The sequence below is a fragment of the Astatotilapia calliptera genome, chromosome 6 (assembly GCF_964374335.1).
Source record: "Astatotilapia calliptera chromosome 6, fAstCal68.1, whole genome shotgun sequence".
Classification (NCBI taxonomy): Eukaryota; Metazoa; Chordata; class Actinopteri; order Cichliformes; family Cichlidae; genus Astatotilapia; species Astatotilapia calliptera.
This window is the reverse complement of record NC_137427.1, coordinates 40,648,713-40,658,546: the sequence shown is the minus strand read 5'-3', so window position 1 is coordinate 40,658,546 and position 9,834 is coordinate 40,648,713. Positions and strand designations below refer to the sequence as shown.

At 40.7% G+C, this 9,834-nt stretch overlaps 1 long non-coding RNA gene across 1 annotated transcript in view; it reads right to left on the bottom strand.

Annotated features, from left to right (window-relative positions):
• Positions 1-1,578: 1,578 nt before the first annotated feature.
• The window catches only part of LOC145429266 (uncharacterized), a 30,334-nt gene continuing 22,078 nt past the window's right edge, over positions 1,579-9,834 (bottom strand). The window contains exon 3 of the long non-coding RNA XR_013909504.1: positions 1,579-2,554. This is a non-coding gene — a long non-coding RNA (uncharacterized LOC145429266). The remainder of the gene's footprint in view (positions 2,555-9,834) is intronic.

The window sequence follows — 9,834 nt, the reverse complement described above, 5'->3', positions numbered from 1 at the left end:
CCAAAGACATGCAGCTTGTAGGGATAGGTTAATTGGATAATCCAAATTGCCACTAGGTGTGAATGTGAGTGTGAATGGTTGTCTGTCCCTGTGTGTTAGCCCTGCGACAGACTGGCGACCTGTCCAGGGTGTACCCCGCCTTTCGCCCTATGACAGCTGGGATAGGCTCCAGCGCCCCCCGCGACCCTGAAAAGGATAAGCGGAAGCGAATGGATGGATGGATGGATGGTACATGTTTATACAACGTAAGCTTTCTCAAGATGAATAAAAAACGGAGTCCAGGATTTTGAGAAAACATTTGGTGCAGGTGTTTGCAGGTATCGAACTTTTTCCAGTTGAATGACTGATAACATAACTGTCTTCCTTCTCTCACCCCAACCGGTCGCAACAGATGGCCGCCCCTCCCTGAGCCTGGTTCTGCCAGAGGTTTCTTCCTGTTAAAAGGGAGTTTTTCCTTCCCACTGTCGCCAGAGTGCTTGCTCATAGGGGGTCATATGACTGTTGGGTTTTTCTCTGTATCTATGAAGCGCCTTGAGGCGACTTTTGTTGTGATTTGGCGCTATATAAATAAAATTGAATTGAATTGAATTGAATAACATGTCATTGAGCCAGACACTGAAGGGGGGAGGAGCAGTGGACTTCCATTCCTTTAGAATAAGTCTTTTCGCAATCATCATTCCGAGATCGATTGGCACCCGCACAGTCACGGGGATAGTTCTGGAACGTACACAGCCAAAAACTGCAATTTCTGGATTGGGTGAGATGGAAATTCCATAAGCTTTAGAGTACCAATCAAATATTTTGGACCAAAAATTAGTCAATGAGGGGCAATGCCAGAAAGCGTACTCTCTGGTGTTTTACATCTGTCACTTATGTGGGAAGTTGAAGGATAAATTTTGTGTAGCCGAACCTTGGAATAATGTAGCCGATGGACAATTTTAAATTGTATTAATTGATGTCTGCTGTTAACAGAGCAGGAATGAATTTTTGATAGGCATTTGTCCCACATTGATTCTGATATTTCCATGCCCAATTCCTCTCTCAATTCTGATTTTAATGTCTTGGTTATAATTTTGATATCTGCATTCATTAGTGAGAGTGGTCGATAACTAGATGTTATCGTTCTTGATATTGTGATAGGGAGAACTGTTCCACCATCTTTTTCTCTTTTATTATGATTTCAGTGTCTAATATCTTAATCCCAATAGCGTGCTGTCTTTTTTTCTGCAGAGTGGGCAATCAGTTTCCCTCTTATATATACTTTGAAGGGCTCCCAAATGGGCCTATTTTCAAATGTTTTCACATTTTTGTCTTGCAGCACTGATGTATTCATGCTGCCAGTATTATTTGTTGATCTATATCCCCTGACACTTTATTCACTTCATAAAAAAATAAATAAATTGTAATCTTCTTTATTTGGTGCATAGATATTGCATAATATTACCTGTAAGCCTTCTATTGGACACATATCATTTGACCTTTTGTATTAGGGCTGAACGATTATGGAAAATAATCTAATTGCGATTTTTTGCCCCAATATTGCGATTGCGATGCGATATGCGATTATTTTTTAAGGTGTTTGTCTTCTGTATTATTAAACAAAGACAAGCAATACATCATATAGTATGGCCAATACTATATTACATTAATTTTAAACTGTTCTTTCCTGGAAGACAGACCTCTGTTATGATGACATGAGGTGATGCATGAATTGATGACTGACATTTTTATTTAACTTCTTCAATCACAACAGTATATTTGAACATACACAATAGTTTATTTTTAGCTTACAAACATCTGAGCATAAAGTGCTGGCAAGGAACCCTGGTGTAAACATTAAAATGAAAGTCAGTACAATGTGCAGATTGCAGAAATATACATAAAAAAAATCAGTGGCTTTACCACACTCAGTTTTTCGACATCTGTGAACTACTAGACAGTCATTCAATTAAAAAATAATATTAAATAAATAAAACTAATAAATAAAAAATACACACATCTTACTGATCTCTGCAGTCAGTAACATTACACATAAAGTGCAAACATAATAGCAATTGTATAAACACACACACAAACACGCCTTTAAAGTTTAAAGGCGTGAAATTGGACGGTCTAGTTCTGATTAGCGTCACCGCTGTCTCGGTGGAGTTTAATAAACTCGGCCGTCTGCTTCTTGCTATCTAAAATATAACCAGACACTGGTGTAAATTCTCGACTGTCTCATACTTCTGTTTAATAAGTTTTCTGTTTGACGTTTAGTCAGCTGTGTGAAAACCAAGGAGGAACCCACCCGGGGGATTAATAAAGTTTTATTTTATCTAATCTAATAACTTTAATCTCAGCCAAACCGATTTACTCACGAACAAACAAAACACTGAAAAAAGCCCAACAATAACATTTTTAGGTTGTCTAAGTGACTTATATATTACGTTTAACCCGAGCAGCGAAACTCCGCGGTGATCTGAAAATGATGTGCCGGGAGTTGTGCCGTTCTCGGCCGCATCAGTAACCCTCGAGCTCCCGGCTAGCTGTCGAGCTGGTGGGTAGCAGACGCCTCTGAAAACGTCGAAGCACTTTTGCAAATATGGGATATCTTGATAAACCGAGCAGCTATTTGATGTTTACACAACTACTTTCTCGCCTGAAAATATGTTAAAAGTTTATTTTGTGACCCAGAAAGATTAGTATGTGTAATTTTAAAACTTAGTAGCGGCCGCCATTGCTGGAAACTGGAGTTTGGCTGGGCCGCGCTATGAATTCTGGGATATGGTAGTAATTTGGACAGCCTTCGGCGCGTCGCTGTGACGTAATCGGTCTACAAATGCGGCCTCAGGAGGATGCAGCCCATGAATTGTATAATATAATCGCAGTATAATCGCAGCCTTTGCGGTTAGAAAATTGCACTTGATCATGTCGCGATATTATCGCAAATGCGATATATCGTTCAGCCCTATTTTGTATCCTCAATTTCCTTTTGTAAAGTAAAATGTATTTCCTTATTCCCTAGCAGAGATGGGCAGTAACGCGTTACTTGTAATGCGTTACTGTAATCTGATTACTTTTTTCAAGTAACGAGTAAAGTAAGGGATTACTATTACAACTGCCCCTCCCCTTTTGCGAATGTGGACGCTTCATCTCTCTGCTCCTTAAATGCTTTTCTTCTTTTCTTCTTTTATTGATTTTTATGCTGATTTTTTCCCTTTTTTCCGTATGAGCTTACCTGCGATAGCTTCTGGACACTTATAGATCATTAGGACTAAAGTGTTCTTAACAGAAACAGCAACATTTTTATAGTTACCTTATCCTCAGCGCTCCGTGTGTCTGTGGCCTAGACACAGCTGAAGCCTGATTACAGCATTTGGGCACCGAACAGCCTCTATAGCCTGGAAAGGTGCTAACCGCTAGGCTAACTAGCAACAAGATGCCTTCCCTCTCCACAGATGACTACCACAGCCTCCTGCAGAAGATTGTAGTACTGGAGACAAAAATTCATCGCTTAGAAGTAAACGTGGAGGTAAATGGACTGTGTGGAAATGAAACAACCTTGCCTTTGATTCAAAACAATGGCGACGAGCAAGCTAGTACACAGCTAAGGAGCACAGATAACATGACCAAGAAAGTAGACTCTGTGCATTATTATAAATCCTCAAGTGATAATCCCCCCCTTGGACTGTCTTGGTGCAAAACCAAGACATAAATCATGTCTCCTGGAAGGGGGAGGACGTATCACGGGCAGAGCACAGCGAGCTGAAATCTCTGAAACCGACTGGCCTTCACTTCCTACGAGACAGAGAAGCTCTTCTACCCCTGTATACGAGAGGAAACAGGACTGGACAACCGTGAATAGGAAGGTTAACAACAAACCTCCAAAACAACTGAATGTGAAACTGCACAACAGATTTGCTCCACTATCAAAGGACCCTGGATCTATATCGGACAACCATCCATCTAAAAGCAGCGAAGTAAGGTCTGAAAATCTGTTGAAAAGTAAAAGACCACAGGGAAATCTAAAGGCTAGGCCTGAAACTCTGATTGTGGGTGACTCTGCCGTAAAGGATGTACAAAGGATGTGCGGTAAGAACACTAAAGTCCTCTGCTTTCCTAAGGATATGGTCAACCACCTGAAAGAGAGAATTCTTCAAATTGCAGATGAATATCCAACTGTGACAAACATTGTTCTGCATACAGGGTCAAACGATGTGTCCAAACAACAGTCGGAGGTTCTGAAACGGGACTTTACTGGATTACTAAATACTGTAAACTCTCTGAATGCAGCTGTATTCATCAGTGGACCTGTACCGCCGGTCAGAGGAGGAGACGAGAGATTCAGCAGGTTGTTTACACTGAATGGCTTATATCAGCATGTGCTGACCACTCGGTGCATTTTATCAACAACTTTAATATTTTTTGGGAACGCAGGCATCTGTTTAAAGCAAATGAATTTAATTTTAACAAGTCAAGGGTGAAACTGTTCACCTCCAACTTGTTTTATTCCATACGTCATCCATCTGTGCTTGGTGCCAAGGCTGAGATAAACGAGGAGTTATCTCATAAAGAGGAACAAACAGTACTCCAAGAACAGACAAAGCCCAGCAGAAATCTTGAGGAGGAGCTCCATTTGGCCCCACCTGGGAAGAGCCTCAGAAAGGAGAGACATCTGAGGCAAGAAGAGGGGTCCCTATTTGCCTCCAACTCTCTCAACAACACCAACGACCAGTACCAGGGACCACGATCTTCCCCAGTCCCCCAAACCCCTGACAGGCCATCACCCTCCTCCCCCTCCCTTTCTCCCTCCTCCCCACACCTGAAATTCACTGAGGAGATGATGGAGCGGGTCAATGCTGGGCTCAGATCCACCCCCCGGCCCAATCCCTTTTTGTCCCCCATAAACCCCCACCAGAGCGGCCAAAGGTTCGCCATCGAGCCCCACCCTCAACAGAGCAATCGAAGTCACATTGCCCAGCCTCGCCCCCCTTAGTTCCTCCTTACCACCTTCATGCTCTGTCTCCGCAGTCTGATGTGTGATGTGTGAAGGGTCCGGGCTGCGAGGATTATGGCAGTGGTGACTTTTCCCAGGAGAAGCTGGGACCCTGTTTACTAGAAGGTTTTAAAATCTCTGTACTTTTAGGTGACAGGAGACATGTGGCCTGGTCAAAACACAGAGAGGTGCACTCTAAAAGATCTTTAAACATAGTAAACATACCTTGTGTGCCACAGACTGCTCCCAAACACGAGGGGACAAGTAATGCCTCTAAAACACTTAAGTTGGCTTTATTAAACGTTAGATCTCTAGCTGGGAAAACATTTTTAATTAATGATTTAATCACTGAGCACAGCCTTGATTTTATGTTTTTAACTGAAACTTGGTTGGACCAAAGTAACAGTGGGGCTGTTCTCATCGAGACGACCCCTCCTAACTACAGTTTTATCAGTGAGGTCAGGGCGAGCAGGAGAGGAGGAGGGGTTGCTGTCTTATTTAATGAATCATTTCAATGTAAGCAGCTATCTCCTGGAAGTTTTCAGTCTTTTGAATATGTGGCTTTACAGCTGAAGGCCCCATCCAAAGTTGTGTTTCTTAATGTTTACAGGCCTCCCAAATACTGCACAGACTTTTTTAATGACATTAGTGAACTGCTGTCTGTGATCTGTGTTGATTTTGACTGTGTAATTATTGTTGGGGATTTTAACATCCATGTGGACAACCCTCAGGACAAAGGGACTAAAGACCTGAGTAACACTCTGGGCAACTTTGGGCTGACTCAGCATGTAACAGAGGCCACACATAATAGAGGACACACTCTTGACCTACTGATCTCCAAAGGCCTGAGCATTTCAAAGGTTACTGTGTCTGATGTGGGCCTGTCTGATCATTACTGTGTTTTCTTTGAAAGTAAAATCTCAGCCCACACAAATATATCAACAACAGTGATCACAAAACGGTGTATAACTGAACTCAGTAGTGCAATTTTTAACCAGGTCTTCCCATTAACACCTGACCTGTCCAGAGGGTCAGTCAATGAGCTCGTCAATAGCTTTAATGCTAACATGTTAAATGTAATGGACACTATTGCTCACATTAAGGTGAAGGTTATCTCTGAAAGGAAAAAGTCTCCATGGAGAAACTCCACACTAGTGAAAAATGAAAAAAGAGAGTGTAGGAAAGCTGAGCGCAGATGGAGAAAAACAAACCTCCAGGTTCATTATGACATTTATAAAGAGAAACTTCACAATTATAATTTACAACTGAGGAATGCAAGGAGGTCCTACTTCTCTGACATCATCACTAAAAACAGCCATAATGCTCGGGTCTTATTTTCTACAGTTGACAGGCTAACAAACCCTCCTGTGTCAGTGGCAGCTGAACTTCATTCGACCATGGCCTGCAATGACTTTGCCAAATTCTTCACAGAAAAAATCCAAAAAATTAGACAAGCAATTGGTACATCAACAGCAGATCCAGGATATGTACTGTGTCCACCAAAAAACTGTTTAAACACCATGAAACAGTTTCAACCTATTAACAGCAAAGACCTGGAGGACATCTTAGGTCAACTGAACTCCTCCTCCTGCTGTTTAGATGTCCTGCCAACAAGTTTTTTCCAAAAGGTCTCAAAGACTTTAGAGTCAGACCTGTTACAGATCGTCAACTTTTCTTTATTATCAGGTGTGTTTCCAGAATCACTAAAAACTGCTGTAATAAAACCTATACTGAAAAAGGACAATCTTGACAAGACACAAATGAACAACTACAGGCCGATCTCAAATCTCCCATTTTTAAGTAAGATCATTGAAAAAGCAGTTTCTCAACAGCTCAGTTACTTCTTAAAACAGAATAACTGCTACGATGCCTTCCAGTCAGGTTTTAGACAGAACCACAGCACTGAAACCGCTCTGACCAAAGTGTTTAATGACATATGTCTGAACACAGACAGTGGAAAAATGTCAGTCCTAGTTTTACTGGATCTCAGTGCAGCATTTGATACAGTTGACCACAACATATTACTCAAACGACTGGAGAACTGGACAGGTCTTTCAGGAACTGTACTAAACTGGTTCAAGACATACTTAGAAAACAGGAAATACTTTGTATCAATAGGTAACTTCACATCTGAGCAGACAAGTATCACATGTGGAGTTCCCCAAGGTTCCATCTTGGGACCCCTTCTGTTTAACATTTACATGCTCCCACTGGCACAGATTATAAAGAACAACAAAATAAACTATCATAGCTATGCAGATGACACACAAATATATATCACAATGTCACCAGGAGACCGAGGCCCTGTACAGGCTCTTGGTAAATGCATTGAGGAAATTAATGACTGGTTGTGCCACAATTTTCTCCAGCTAAACAAAAACAAAACTGAGGTAATAGTCTTTGGCGCCAAAGAAAAACGATTACAGGTCACCAGAGAACTTCAATCTATACATCTAAAAACCACAAACCAGGCGAGAAATTTGGGTGTAGTGATGGATGCAGACCTAAACTTAGAAAAACACATTAAGACAATAACAAAGTCAGCTTACTATCACCTCAAGAATATTTCAAGGATAAAAGATCTGATGTCTCAACAGGACCTGGAAAAACTAGTCCATGCATTCATCTTGATCTTCAGCTTGATTACTGTAACAGCATCTTTACAGGTCTACCTAAAAAATCAGTCAGACAACTACAGCTCATTCAGAACTCTGCTACTCGAGTCCTCACTAAGACCAAAAAAGTGGACCACATCAGTCCAGCTCTGAGGTCTTTACACTGGGTGCCTGTCCGTCAGAGGATAGACTTTAAAGTCCTGATGCTGGTCTATAAAGCTCTGAATGGTTTAGGACCAAAATACATCAGTGACCTCCTGACCCAGTATGAACCTTCCAGATCCCTCAGGTCATCTGGATCCGGTCTTTTATCAGTTCCCAGAGTCAGAACCAGACACGGAGAAGCTGCATTCAGCTTTTATGCTCCTTATATCTGGAACAAACTCCCAGAAAGCCTCAGATCAGCTGAAGCACTCAGTTTATTTAAATCCAGGTTGAAGACTCACCTGTTCTCAGCTGCATTTGAATAAAGCACCAAATCCACACTTTTAAGCTTAGATTTCAAAACTTACATTAACTACTGATTTTATCTACTGTTCTGATTTTATCTGTTTTGATTTTATATACTGTTTTGTTTGTTTGCTTGTTTGTTTGTTAAGTGGGTTTGGAGCTCTGGGTAGCTCCCCAGTTGGGTCTAGAGAGTATTTTAAATTCAGGGAATTTAAAATAGAAAGTAGCTCGTCCACAGAAGGACTGGTAGCTCCCCTTACAATAAGGGTTCAGATCGTCGCGAACAGGTGTGAATGTGAATGTGTGTGTTTAGTTAGTTTGTTTGTTTGCTTGTTTTAATCAATTTTAAATCATGCTTTTTATCTGTTTTTGTTTCTAATGTCTCTGTAAAGCACTTTGAATCACCTTGTTGTTGAATTGTGCTATACAAATAAATTTGCCTTGCCTTGCCTTGCCTATTGCAAAATCGGTAATTAAATTACCGTTACTTTCCCGTAGGAACGCTGCGTTACTGTGTTACTAAAACCATGATTTTTTTGCGAGAATGTCTCACGACAGTGACGTAAGCGAGTGCGCCGTTGGTGGCAACAGCTGTGTGCAGATCAACAATGGATCATATATCGATTGTGGGAGAGAGATTTTTTTTTTAAAATCCATCTAAATAAAACACACACATGCACACACAGTGACATTTTAGATCTTCTTCAGAATACTGTATATACTATGGGCATCATGGTGCTGATCCAGAATCCTTACATTATTATTTATTACTAGAGCTACAATAATAAAGCAATGAGGAGGGGGAAGTAATAAATATGAAATAATGTCATTATGATGATTCAATTTGTTTCACTATCCACTCTGTGCAGGGCAAAGCTTATTACATGTTTAAACTGTAGAGATGCAATAATTTTACTGCTGTAAAATCCAAATTTTGTCTTATTTAAAATATAAATCTGATATAATCTGCTTCTTAATGTATGTTCTTTAAAATACAGCGTGTGTTTTTAATATATTATAATTATAATAATTATTATGTGGACATGCATATTAGATCGTTTTTAGTGAAATATAATCCCTCCAGAAAGGCAGGAAAAGCCCGGAAACGTACTTTAAAACTAAATATGTTCCCTAAAACGGTGACAGAGCTACAGACCCATGACAGCCTTACACAGGTAGCCAGCAGCTATGACCAGCACTACCTGTGCAGTTAATAAAAGGACAGGTAATGTTTGTCACGCTGTTGCACACACAGCACGCTCGTTTGTTTCAGTTCATCAGTTGCAACAAGACAACTTACCAACGTGTACGTAATAAGGTTCAAGGTTCAAGGTTCTTTATTTGTCACATGCATAGTTATACAAGTATAACACACAGTGAAATGTGGCCTGACACGCTCCTCGACATGTGCAAAAATTGGGGGGTGGGGGGGGGGGGGGGGTGTAGAGGAAGAACATATATATATATATATATATATATGGCCTGCATTTGTGTGACACCGGTGCGGAAAGGCTGAGTTTTATCTTATCTTCTTTCCACAGGTGATTTGTGTTTTTTAAAAGGAAGGAAACCTTCCTCAAAGCGGGCAGAGCAGTGGAGCCGCCGAGGGAAAAGCACACGAAACAAAACTGTAGAATTAAAAATATAATTTATTATGTTTAAATAGTTAAAAATATAAAATGAATTAAAACAACCTTGGCCAAGGGAAGACACAATAAAAATCAATAACACACAACATTAAAAGTCCAGTGGAATCCACCACGGCCTAAAAGTCACAGAAAACTAAGAGGT